This window comes from Mytilus californianus, unplaced genomic scaffold (assembly GCF_021869535.1).
Source record: "Mytilus californianus isolate M0D057914Y unplaced genomic scaffold, xbMytCali1.0.p SCAF_1, whole genome shotgun sequence".
Taxonomy (NCBI): domain Eukaryota; kingdom Metazoa; phylum Mollusca; class Bivalvia; order Mytilida; family Mytilidae; genus Mytilus; species Mytilus californianus.
In genome coordinates this window covers 11,083,920-11,092,142 of record NW_026262581.1, presented here as the reverse complement: position 1 = coordinate 11,092,142, position 8,223 = coordinate 11,083,920, and positions in this window count along the sequence as shown.

Below are 8,223 nucleotides of genomic sequence, written 5' to 3'. Positions count from 1 at the left end.
TATTGAATTGTTGAAATCCACATATGCTCAATTAATACAATAAAATCGAAAATAAAACAACACCTATATCAGGAGTCATTGAGATTCAGTGGTTTTTGTTTTGCTTCCTGAAGGTAACTATTAATAGGCCACCTACCCCCATCCCACCCCACGGGGGATAGGATTTCTTTTGAAAATCCCTAATACTCTGACATGAGGTTTCCTAAACTCTGAGTGACCGGTGCATATCTGTGCATATCGTGTCAGCTGAGAAATATGTGACTTTTCGTTGACTGTATACTAAATCACTGACATAAAACACTCTCTGTAGTAAATGTTCATTATAAATATTTGGATCCTCAACATGCTCACAGTTTTTACCAAATGAAAATAAATATATCATGAAATATAACTACGGAAGAAGATTAATATCGTCTGGTCCGAGCTATCTGCGTCCCGAAATATCACCTTATTGTTTACCCTCCTAGGCAGGTAAGGTCAAGGGCTCTACAAAAGATGCTAATATTTCAACTTCGAAAAAAAAGCGGGAAAATGAGCAAATACTTGCTTTGGAAATCACATATGGCCTGAACGGTAACATTTCTATTTACATAAGCTGGTTCTTCATAATATGTTGATCGAATCCGTTCAGTAATGTGTCCCGTCTTTAAATCCAACACTGCTCGGAAAGCGGTAACTTACAGAAAAAAATCAGCATTTGATGAAATCCCTTTAAATAGGATTAAAACAGCCAAAACGTCTCATTTTTTGAACAGAAACCAGTTTTGCATTGCTACAGCAGCCATATTGGATATTTTAATTGTATGATTAAAATTTGATACAACCTCATAAGGGATTAAATTTAACGACAGTTTAATATAAAAATAATAAAATGTGGTAGGATTGTCAATGAGACAAATCTCAACTAGAGACCAAATCATGTAGAAGTATTAAGATTTTTAACACAGTGTTAAAACTAAATACAAGTTGAACAACACATGAATCATATGATTATTTTTATTCAAAAGATTAAGAAATTTTAACGACTCGTTAATACTAACGACCAGTTGAACAACACACCCCTGATCTACTATGGATCAAATCGAGTTGCTCCTTGAATGTAAATTCATAGACGAGGAATGGCGAAAATGTTATATTAAACACATTTTATTTCTTCACAAAACCGCTGAATTCTGCATAGCAGTGGTCGGAAGTGATAATTTTGTAAATCGTTCTATGTTGACATATTATTTTGCTTGAGAATACAAAAATGCAAATTACCTGACAAAACAAACATTCCAATTAACAGTCGGCCAAAAACTGATTTCAGACGATCGTAACGACATCTAGCCACAGCAGCATATCTACAAGACAAACCACCAATTAATGTTAGAGGCGAAAGACGTACATGTATACATGTTTAAGTAGGAATATATATCTGTAAACAAATCATGCAATAATGTATAAGGAACAGCTAGTAAGAAAAAAGCTGTTTGTAGATTGGGAATCAGTGAAAAATATAGAATGTCTAATAATTAATTGGTTATGTCTATTCACTGATGAATTTCTTCATTATTTTAATATTATAGTTTTAAAAGGGTTTCGATACTTATCTTTTAAGCAGATGGACAAGTATAAATTAAGATTTTAAAATTAAAACATTTCGTTTGCATAAAAAATAAAACAGTAGTCAATATATACCTTGGTAATTACAGGATTTATGTAAGAATTGGATACATATTTGTATGTCCCTTTTAGTCATATAGCTCCTAACGTTTCTTATTATTTATTCATCCATGACTTTCCAATGTTTGAGATTGAGCGTTCTTGATGAAGGTATATCCAGAATAACGTTTTGGACGCACGAAATTATAAATTCTTATTTTCATTTAAATGTTTTTCAATATTTTATATTATATAAACATTAATACTAGGCAATAGGTGACCTATAGTTGTTAACTTCTGCGTCATTTGGTCCCTGGAAGAGAGTTGTCTCTGTGGCAATCATACCACATCTTATTTTTATATTGACTGATTTGATCGGTACAAATAATAACAAATGACAAAAAGAACAAAAGACACGAATTACCAATCTAAGAGTACTCGCAAATACTGCAAACTTGTTCAACAAATAAATGAACAATTCAAAGTATGTTATGTTCGTATGAACAAAGTTATTAAGAACGCGAATGTAAGTTTACTATGTTTGCCCTGCTAATGAAAATATATATGTATTTTCTTACCTTTCTATAGACTGACACAACAGTAGAAGCGATGTCGTTGTAAGGAATACATTTCCAAAAAAACCTTGGAATTGACAAAGTATTTTATATTCCAGCCAAGTTTTGTTTAGCATAGTAATACAGGGTGGAAGAACCAAAAAGAGTCCAGTGAAATTATTGCAAACAGTCAACGCCTTCAGCCAATTTCCTTAAAACATAAAATATTTATCATTGTTAAAACTACTTTCTATAAATACTCTTGAAACTTGTCTGAAAATCTGAGAATTTAACTAAGTAAACCATCGTGTATATTTTAATTTGTTTCATATTCATTATTTACATATACGACAGTTTTATCTAAGAGAGAAAATATCAGATTAATTGATAATCGAGAGGAAGTCAGTTCGCGGAAAGAAAAAAAAAGATTAGTGATTTTTAAAAAAAAAAATTCTAGTGAAACAGGAACTGCTTGTCTTGCCGGAGCACCTAAGATTATCCCTGTTTTTTTTTTGTTGGGTTTGTGTTCTTTGCTCAATCGTTAGTTTTATGACTATTGTTTGTCTTTTTGTCTTTTGTCCACATTGTTTTTTTTTTCCGTCCTGATCTCTTGATGTCTTTTTGATTTTCATATTCAAATCATGACTTCTTATGGAGCATTTAACATAATTTATAACAAAATCGTTATATTTAAGTACACAAAAGTACGAAATGTATTTATATTATGATATAACCAACCTGTAGTACTTTTCAGATTCTTCTTACAGATAGTGTACAAAAGGCATATATTTCCTGATTCAGACACCAAAAATGAGAGAAATAGGAAAACACCCAACAAACCATCCTCAAATTCAAGCTGAAATATCAAGCAATAGACGGTAAAACATTAAGTATCAATATAATATTGAGTGTAAAAAGCACGAACAAAAAAGAGATTATCTGATTTGAGATTGCTTAACTAATATCGCTATATAAAAAAACAAGAGGAGTCACCAACATATTTTTGATGCTCAGCTCTAAAGAGTGCATTCAGAATGATAATAAAAAATAATTATGATAATTAAAATAATAAAACTAAATAATGCTGATAAAAATAGTATTATTTTATCAAGGAAATTACCTTTCTGTCTATAGTGACTTCAGTCTTGTTCATTCTGTCTTTAAATGGTAAAATAGTATTGGCTACCTTATATAGTTTTCCTTTTCTTCTATGTGCTAATTTATAATTGACATGGCATTTAACTCACTTGGAAGTATTTCTTGGTCAAGCCAAAGCATCAAACTATAATTAACACATTAAATGCGTTGGCACTTTTTTTTATATATAAGTTCGGTCAAATATATAATAATACTTATGAGGCCGGGGGTTGCAGCCGCAATATACTATGACATTTGTATAGTAAATAATAAGTTTCCTATGCTAATCTACATGTATCTGTATAAAATTCTTTCTTTCAACTCACACTTTGTCTTTGACATTTTAACTTCAATATTTCTATATGTATCTTCGTGATCATTTCTCTGAAAGAATTTAAAACATCCTACTCATAGCATACATAGCACGTAATCAACGAAAGATCGGACATACTTACTTTTGCTTAAGGCTTGAGCCTCATACCTTCAGAAAGTTCTCTAGGGCCGATATCCTCCAAGATTTAAAAAATAGAATGAAAGAAAACTTAGATAAGAATAGAACGCTGTATATAACTCAAACAAAAATGGAACCATCAAATTACAAACTAAATCAAACCTAAACATAAGAAATGCTATGGATGCGACATGATGAACATAGATATAAGAAGATGTGGTATAAGTGCCAATGAGACAACTCTTCATCCAAGTCACAATTTGTAAAAATAAACCATTATAGGTCAAAGTACGGCTTTCAACACGGAGCCTTGGCTCACAACGAACAGCAAGCTATATAAGGCCCCAAAAATGACTAGTGTAAAACCATTCAAACAGGAAAACCAACAGTCTAATCTATATAAAAAACGAGAAACACTTATAAACCAAATCAACAGACGACAACCACTGAACATCAGGTTATATCCACAAAACAGATAAACACAACATAACAGTAATTCATTAAAAGGACAGATTTCAAAACGAAAACATATTAGAAATGAAATGTTAATATCCTAAACCAACTCAATAATTTCAGTGCTTATCAAATGATCAATCATCAAATCACGCTAGCAGTTGTTTCAAATCATTTATTTAAGATGAAGAAATGCGTATCATCAACAGTTCAATAAACGAATAATATTGTTGATACAAAAATTAATACAGAGCGGACATTAGCAGACATTTTTCATATAGAAAGATCAAATGAATTATCAAAGAAAGTTACTGGCATTAAAAACAATAATAAAAATAACTGGAAATAGAATTCCATTCACAACACAATACCAAGCCCACGCAGAAAATTACAAACCATTATTAGATAACATTGGCATATATATGTAAGACTCAGATCGACGTCCGGTCTCTAATGGACGTCCGTTCCTCAAATCTACGTCCAAATTTGATGTCATAATGAAATATGATTCCAAATCGATGGCCAATTATATGCCCCTCTAATCGACGTCTTTCTTCCTGTTACCAAATCGACGTCCACTTTTTGGCTTCTCTAATCGACGTCCTTTTTACGGACTTGCCTCAATGACATCACAACTTTATTAATTGGTGGGTTAAACCAAAAACTCAAAAAGTTGTTGCAAAATATAAGATTTTAAATCTTACAGAGTCCAAATGATAATACTTTTCAACAATTAGCTAATGCCCCTTTAAGAGTAAATTATTTCAAAACTGGAAACAGTAATATTCATTTTGCAATCAAATCCTTGTATAATACACAATTGGGATCAGTTCTAACCTCTCATAAAATCTGTCAGGAGTACTGTCAGAAGAACTGTTCTAGAACAGAATCTTTAGAAGTTTCTCCTGATACATTTAGAAACGTTTCTGATAAAAGCAGTTCTAACCTTATACAGTTTTGGACAATTCTATTCTTTAACAGATTCTGACAGTTCTACACAAGAAATCTTTTCAAATCGTCATTAAAGGGCAGTTATTCCTACAAGGAGTCACTTGCCAATGTTAGTCATATTGCCTTATTTATAATAGATCTTTTTTTCTTGCCGATCATTTTCCGTATTTAGTTTCTATTTTTGAATAAGTTTTTGATTTTCAAATGGTTTGGCGTCGAGCATCACTGATGTGACACTTACTGTCGAAATGCACATTTGGTATCGATAATGTTATTATTATTACTATACTATATATAAAAATAAAGGTTTCGGTGAACCATTTGGGTCGGAATATACCACCAGAAAATCCAAGGGTAGGGAGAGAAATCCAAATCATGTCAATACACAGAACCCCGATCCAATCCTTCTTTTGCTAAAAGTGTTCATTATTCCTGTTTTATATCGGCTAAAAGCATTCTATTTTTCTATAATTTCCATTTTGATATGCGAAAATATGCAAAATCTGCTTCCAAAATAGATTTTAAAATTCCGCTGATTAGTTGAACGTCCGTCGGTCCGTCCGTCCGTCTGTCCGTCTGTCCGGTCTTGTTAGCGGTCTCACATGTACAATTATTTGCAGATTTTTATAAAACTTATATCATAGGTTTATATCAGCAATGTCTCGGACGAGTTCGAAAATCAGTGCCGATGAATTTTTTTAAAAGAGTTAGGCCCCTTGGAAACATTAATTTTATGGAAAATTGCATCGTTAGCGCTCTCATGTGTACAATTCTTACCAGATTTTTATGAAACTAAAGAGTTATGCCCCTTGAAATATTAATTATATAGAAAAATGCATCATTAGCGTTCTCGTGTGTACAATTCTTGCCATCACTTGGCGTCCGTCGTCGTCGTCCGTCCGGTGTAAACTATTTCAAACATCTTCTCCTCTGAAACTACAGAACCAATTCCAACCAAACTTAAGCTGAATGATCTTTAGGATATCTAGAATAAAGTTGGTGTTTAATTTCTGTTTCGTCAAAAACATGGCCGCCATGGCTAAAATAGAACATAGGTGTAAAATGCAGTTTTTGGCTTATATCTCAAAAACTAAAGCATTAAGAGCAAATCTAACAGGGGTAAACATGTTCATTATGTCAAGTTCTATCAGCCCTGAAATTTTCAGATGAATCTAACAACCCATTGTTGGGTTGTTGCCACTAAATTGGTAATTTTAAGAAAATTTTGCAGTTTTTGGTTATTATCTTGAATATTATTATAGATAAAGATAAACTGTAAACAGCAAAAATGTTCAGCAAAATAAGATCTCAAATAAGTTTGATGATCAAAATTGTCAATTGACCCCTTAAGGAGTTATTAGTCCTTTACAGACAATTTTTCACAATTTGTTCATCTAGTTTGATGACTTTAAAAAATCTTCTCCTTTTAAACTGCTGAATCAATTTCAGCCAAACTTGAAACTTGAACAGCTGAATGAGTTTAGAATATCTAGTATAAATTTTGTATTTTATTTCCTTGTACCAGAGACATATATACACATATGTGTATATATGTCTCTGCTTGTACGTCAAGAACCATAGCCACTATGGCTAAAATGGAACATAGGGGTAAAATGCTTTTGAAGAAATTATGACAGATGCAAAGAACATTTAAATGGCATTTTTAAGCCACTCATTAATATATATTGAAAAGCAAAAATAATCATCGATGAAAAATTTATGCAAAAAATTACAGGTGTGCGATTCAGGCTCTTGAGAGCCTCTTGTTTAGTTATTGCCCTTGTACCTTGGATAGAAAAAAAATGTGCAACGCGGGGGACATTGGAACTCTGTTCTTTTATTTATAGTTGATTTGTATTGTATTTGGTTCCGTCACCTTCCTGACAGTAAGGAACAATCCCATTTCTTAGAAATGTAAACAATGGACAATAAACTGCTTCGCTGAGCGCAGCTGGATACGCCCGCAGAGGTCTAACCATGAACAGTTGGGGCAAAAATGGACACAATATTCAAGCTTGATACAGGTCTGAATTTGGATTGTAATTAAATATTTGACATACATCTATTATAGGTTTCTGAATAAATGTAGTCAAAGAACTTGAAGTTGGTTATATGAATTGAATTTATATTCAATTAAAGATTTCTTGCTGTTGTGCAATACACTGTGCTGTTGCGCAATACTTAGTAAATCTGTTGTCAGACTATAAACAAATAAAAATTATAAAATTCTAAAGGGAGCTTACATCAATAGATATAAACAATTCACCAAAGTTTCATACGAATTGCTGAAAGCATTTTTGAGTTTTTGTCTGAAAACTGGAAAATCCTCCCTTTTTTAATGAATAAACCCCATAATTCGGAAATGTAAAATCTAAAATTTATAAAATTCTAAAGGGAGCTTACATCAATAGATATCAACAATTCATCAAAGTTTCATGAGAACTGCTGAAAGCATTTTTGAGTTATTGTCCGAAAACTGGAAAATCCCCCCTTTTTTTATGAATAAAACCCCATAACTCGGAAACGTAAAATCTAAAATTTATAAAAATCCAAAGGGAGCTCATGTCATTAGATATAAACAATTAACCAAAATTTCTTGCAAGTTGGTGAAAGCATTCTTGAGTTATTGTCCTAAAACTGGAAAATCACCTTTTTTTTAATGAATAAAACCCCATAACTCGGAAACGTAAAATCTAAAATTTATAAAAAACAAAAGGGTGCTCACATCAATAGATATAAACAATTCACCAAAGTTTTAAGCAAATTGGTTAAAGCGCTTTTGAGTTAATGTCCGACATGTTGACGACAGACGGACGGACAGACGGACGGACAGACGGACGTACAACGGTATACCATAATACGTTCCGTAAACGGGCGTATAAAAATGTGAACCTTTGAGTCACTGACATTTTCATTCACCAACATAATTTCTGAATTATCTGTATTTGCAATATCTTTGTATTTAATGTGTAACCGTGCACATATCTTTTGCATATCATAGTTTTTGTTCAGGTTTATACAAGATAAATAGCT